We start from the raw sequence: 6,000 nt of genomic DNA on the forward strand, positions 1-6,000 counted from the left end.
TTAATCATCAAACCGCGCACTTTCATGAAAGTCGCGTCGCATAAATTTATGTCCTCGAATATCCCCGCGAAAATTCAGACGGTCGTTTTAGTAATGGAGTTACAAATAATAGTGCGGGAGCACATTTCCCGCCGTCGCACTTTCATTTCGTATTCCGCGCAAGGGGCGATAATGGTGGATCAACGTGAATCTTCCTGGACGTATCCTAATAAAGGGTACGATCGAAACTGGGAGACCGACCTTGGATGAATGTTATATTCAATATCGCCCAACGAAAAAAGGAAAAGAGAAATTCCCTTTATCCGAGTCGATATTTCGCGCTGGCGATTTTTCTCGCGCCTTTATCCTCGTTTCACTTTCCTTCTCACTCGATGGCCGATTTTAGGGTTGAAGATATCAAGACTCTGATATTGTATGTATTATCTTGTCTCGAAATTCAAGATGAGATTTTTAATTAGTTGTCAAGATTAAGATTGTTGAGATTATTATCTCTTGTCAAGATTACTGATTTTTAAAAAGAATTAAAATATTAAGTTAGTTGAGAAAAAATCACACTATATTATATACAAACTAAAAAAAATTTTGTTTAATAAATAGAAACATTTATGTTAAGAATTTTTAAAAATAATTAATACGATAAAGAAAAATAAAATAAATAATGGTAATTATTTTAAATTATATTATAAAGATTATATTAAATATATATTATTTTTTATTATTAATTTTAATTTTATATTATTTTTATAATATTATATTATTTTATATTATTTTTAATTTTATTTAATTTTAATTATTATTTTTAATTATATTAAATATATATTATTTTTTTTAAACATATAATCCTTTAGTATTAGATATAAATTATTAAATCGAGACGAGATTTTTGCTATAAAGGTCAAGACAAGATTTATATGTAAGTTTTCGAAGATTTTCAATACAATATTTTTACAAATATTGTCTTTTCTCGAGTCTCGTTCAACCCTAATCGGTTTTACACGATATTGAACGAGGTGTTTGTAAACTGGAGTTAAACATCATCACGCCACCCTTATTAATGACAAAAGTTGGAGCAAGATTTACGCCCCTTTTCTAATCGTGAGCCCCTTTCGTAAATCTCGGTAAAGATACCACGTGCGATTTTGCCTGTCCGTGTATCTCGCACTTTATCTACTGAAACTTTCACAAGAATAAAGGGGACTCTCTTCCGGACAAACGTTGGCGCGAACTTTCATCCTTGTTCTGACGTTAAACCGATAGAAAGAAGAAAAAAATAATAGCTCTCTCTTCGCACAAGGACCGCTCTCGTTATATTTCTCAGGAGTAGGGGAAATATTTCCACTCCCTCTGTTTTCTCTCGGCTCTCTGCTTGTTCCTTCTCTCATCCGACGCTTCTTCCGGTAATTTCGCATAGCAAGCTAGCGAGATACGAGTCGTAATTCGATGCTGATGTTTCATAAAACATGCGGTTTTTTCATAGCGTCGAGCGCGAGAATTTTATTTTTTCCTCTCTCTCACTCCCTCCCCAGGACGCGTTTTTCAAGAGCGGTCCTCTCTCGCGAATGCACTTTGTTACGCCAGCAAAATGCCGGCCGTTTCGCCCAACGCGTCAGTGCACCCGGCGGTCGACAATTCAACGTGTTTGAAACAAGAGAGGACGAGTTATCCTAGCTTGGCGCCAGGATAAACGGGCTGCGATTAACAAATATCTCCTGCGGGTGTCGCTGTGTGCGTCCATGCACGAGAGATTCCTTTGAATTTGCGCTTGGCGCAATTCTGCTGCAATTTGCGAAGAAATTGAATTACGTTATATCAAAGTCGAAGGAGGGAGGCGAGGAAAGAAAACGAAACGGAGTTAAAGCGGAAGTAATTGCGAGAATTTTCTCTGCGAATTAGTAATCTGCGCATTTAAATAATGGAAATTGAATTGTGAATTTTGTTCTTTTGAGATGGCGAATTAAAAGACAGATTAAAGACTTCATTTCCTTAAGAGGAGGGAGCGAAAAATATTTCAGAGATCCTCCTGGGAATCAAGTTGCGCCATGTCGCTATGCTTTATATATTTTTGTCATTAATTAATTATATATTTCTTATAATAAATAAAATTAATAAAATTAATTATATATAATTAAATGATTATTTAATTATAAGAAATATATTTTTCAGAACGAGACACGCGAAACTGACGGAAAATATTCTTCTATATAATTTTTAGTCTTTCATACTGTTCTCGAGAAATTGTTAATAGTGATGAAAAGAAGTATCTGGTTTTTTTTTTATTAATCCGTTAATTCTTTTCAATTTCAAAATAAAGTTGGCCTATTCTAGTTTGGCAAAATTGATCATTTTTGAGGAATCTTTTTCAAAGATGTTACAGACTAACTTTTTTTGTTATTTACACATGTTTTATTTCAATAATACATATATTACTATTTATTAATATAAAACATTAAATTTTTTTATTAAATATCGTGTAATGTATTTTTAAAAATCTACGATTCTACGATGCTCATGATCCTAATATGCTGTTTTTCATATAATTGTTTGAAATGTAAAATTTATTAGTTTAATCTCTGTACGATATTTCTATACTTTTCAGAAAATACTAAAAAAATCAAAATAGTATTATTAGACCAAGATATCTCAACTTTGCCAAAACTTTTGATCCCTCAATAAAGTTTGATGGAGGAAAAATGTAAAAAGCATATTTTACTGTTAAAACACGTGAGAAAAAAATCGATATTTCTGATCCTCCGAGCCTCGAGGTAGTATGTTTTGATGCGGGGATGCAGGTGATTCTATTTCCCGCCGCGATTATTCGCAAACATTCTTGTTTACATTTTCTGTTTTAGACGTTACTGTTTCGGCATCCGAAATCACGTCGCTTAATTAATGGGTCGGAAGAGGGTCGATATGCCAAATGCGTGGGATATGCCAACTCGCTATGAACCGTCCCGCCATTTACCGCGAAGGCGCATATTCCGCGGCATATTATCCGCTACGCGGATTCCATCTTCCCCTCTAAGAATCGTTAATTCTCACGTGAGCGAACCCGAAGCGGGTTTCTCACGTTCGAGCAATTAAATAAATCGCCCCTTCGACGCCGCGCGCGTTTCGATTAAGAAATGAAACTTTTCGCGTTCACCGGGGAGACCATCCATATTTCCCCATCCCTCGAGGCGATTTTTGGATTAATTCCAGGGGGGGAGGAATCGGCGACGAGAATATTTATCGGCGATACTTTGGGCTGCCGCCGAAATTGCTCGTCGCTCCAATAATCCTCGAAAAAAAGCTCCACGTGGGAGTAACTTCTATTCGGGGGTGAGTTTGAGCGAAAGTTGTCGCCCCGTGAATGTCCGCTGTTTATTCATTTGATCGCGAGGAGGGACGAGGAGCTTTAAGTAGCCGTAAACACGCGATAAACGCGCGTGCTCGAGTTTAGTGTACTCACGGGACAATCGCCGACGATGACATTTAAGCCATCGAGTCTCCTCCTGATGCCATCGTACCCTCCAAGAGGTCCCACTGTCCCCTCTTGCCCGGGAATTCAAAGGCTCGTTCACCAGCCGACAAAGCGACGCCTCTCGAAGCTGGTGCACATGGTGTTCAAGACATCATCGTTCCGGTCCGATGATGACAACGAGTGACTTGATCGCGCGAAAAGAAAGAGAAGGGAGGATTCGAAGAGGTCTCTCGATCGCAAGCTTATCGATTGCGGGATTGCTCGCTTACAGGCGATTCTCTCGATCCCGCGAAACGCACATGTCAACGCGTTCGCGCCGCGTGTCGAGGGAACTCCCCGGACGACGTCGTCCTCGGACGCCTCCCCCGCCGACGATCTAACCCTGGTCGCTGGTCCACGTCGTCCTCGGACGCCGGGTCTCCCCGTTGATCGCACGCCGATGACAGCGGCGATGATGACGGCACACGCGCTCTTATAGGGGACGTAAACCGAACGCTCCGGCGCTCGGTATCGAACTAACTGCAAAAGCTCTCTCAGAGCTCTGGCCAGCTCACTCCTACTCTCGGCGAGACGCGCGACGCCGGCGACGAAGAGAAGAGAGGGCGAGAGCGCGAGTCCGTCCCGGGGAAGCCGAAAGCACCAGCGCGCGCGCCAGCAGCACCAGAGGGTAGGCCAGATCATCCCTACCTACCTACCTCTTTGCGCTCCAAGAGAGAGGGAGAGGGAGCGTGAGAGGAAGAGAGAGGACAGAGAGAGGGACTCCTCATCGCCGCAGACTTTTCCCCTGGCCTCGTCGTCCTACATCCAAATTGTCCTTTCCCTCTCTCTCTCTCTCTCTCTCCTCTCGTTCGAGTTCTCTGGGACATTTCGCGGATCGGAATTGAAACCGGACTGCGGTTTGATTGGCTACCGTCGAAATGGAACACGCATCTCGTGCGGTCAGCGTGCGTCTAGTCGATGATGAGCGGATCTATCTTTTAGGACAGAACACTTTTCAAGTTTCTTCAATTGTACTCGAGTCCTGTGACATCCGTGAGACGGGGAAAAAATTTCCCTTAGGTTGGCGTATATGCAGACTACTGGAGGAGCTGAAGGAGACGCGAAATGTATTCATATGCGGGCTTCTGACCCATAAAATTAGACGTAGACTTTATGGTTTATGGTTCGTGCCCGTTTATCTCTCGATCCTTGTGCGTTCATTCCAGTGATATAAACGCGCATTATATGGACCATCACGCGATCGTGCTACAAGCTTTGTATCTTTCTATGAATAGTCAAAGTCGCATCTCACTATCTCGGGAATTTCTACGCTATCTCTGGCATTCCTTATTAATGTATAACATACAAAAGAAAAACTATAATAAAAAATATATAAGTCTCATTTTATGTGTATATAATGTTACTGTTTATATTAGTCTCTCTTCCTTTATTCGCCTTAAATTTCTTACGCTATTTTCGTGATTTTTATAAATTTGTTTCCTTTAATAATTTTTTTCTGAAAATTTAGTAAAAAAATTTTTACTAATACTGTATTTAATCATTATATAATATATTATTATTAATTATAGATATTTTAATCACATGCAATTATATATAAAACTTGTACGTTCTTATTTATGATAAAATATATATATAGGATATTTCATAAATGATGGGAAAAAACTTTAGGAATCCTAATGGATTCCTAATGCTTAGAGAAGAAAAGAAAGTTATAGATCCGGAAATAGTTTCCGAGTTATTAAAATTTTCTTGACACAAAAAAAAATACTCTATACATATAGAATATTCAGTTTTTATTAAATTTTTAGAGGAACATTATTAAAACAAACAAATTTATAAAAATGAGAGATTATGTATATAAAATATATGTATATAATCCAATTTTTTAATCCAGAAAAATATTAAAATAAAAAGTTTATATTACATTGATGGAAAATTTGCTGATTATTTAATGATGAATTTAAATCTAGAATCTTAATGAAAAGACATTGAAAACATTTTATCGAAAAGATAATCTCTCTCTAATTTTGTTAATATTATGTATATGAGACTCGAGAAAAATGAGAAAAAGAGAGAGAGATCTTTTTTTTATTTATATTTTTTCCTGCGATAAAACTATCGAATTCTTTGTAGATTGAAACGAAAGTTGCAAATCCGATAAATCAACCCTCCGGCCCTCCATAAAATCAATACGTGTTGGAAAGTCCAACTGTTAACGTAAGCATGAAAAATGTTGGGAGAATGGTTTACTCTTTACCCGAATAACCTAGATTATATGATGGAGTAAATTTGGCGAGGCAAGAGAGATTGTGGATATTGTGGTAGAGTTTACTAAAGTGAAGTTATGAACAATCTTGGCCAAAAGTATGAAGTTGCCTTCGCTAAGCTATATCAACTCAAACTTAATGTCCGCAAATTAAAAGGAGCAGCAAATTCCCGAGTTTTAATGTTCTAGCATTTGTTATAAAGCTCTATCCTGAACTTGGTCCGATCTCTTCTAATTTGCTAACGCTTGTCGCAAATTATTAATTTTTAATCGA

The 6,000-nt window shown here is 38.1% G+C and overlaps 1 protein-coding gene across 1 annotated transcript in view; it reads right to left on the minus strand.

Moving 5' to 3' along the window:
• LOC145960308 (retinal guanylyl cyclase 2) overlaps positions 1–4,004 on the minus strand; it is a 57,088-nt gene extending 53,084 nt beyond the window's left edge. Inside the window, exons 1-2 of the mRNA XM_083079666.1 lie at positions 3,730–4,004; positions 3,449–3,644 (exon numbers count right to left, since the gene is read on the minus strand). The gene's annotated coding sequence lies outside the window, so the exon portion shown is untranslated. The remainder of the gene's footprint in view (positions 1–3,448; positions 3,645–3,729) is intronic.
• Between the last annotated feature and the right edge of the window lie 1,996 nt (positions 4,005–6,000).

Source organism: Camponotus vicinus, unplaced genomic scaffold (genome assembly GCF_025532165.1).
Source record: "Camponotus vicinus isolate PSW18456_S1 unplaced genomic scaffold, iyCamVici1.0 SCAF_10, whole genome shotgun sequence".
NCBI classification, from domain to species: domain Eukaryota; kingdom Metazoa; phylum Arthropoda; class Insecta; order Hymenoptera; family Formicidae; genus Camponotus; species Camponotus vicinus.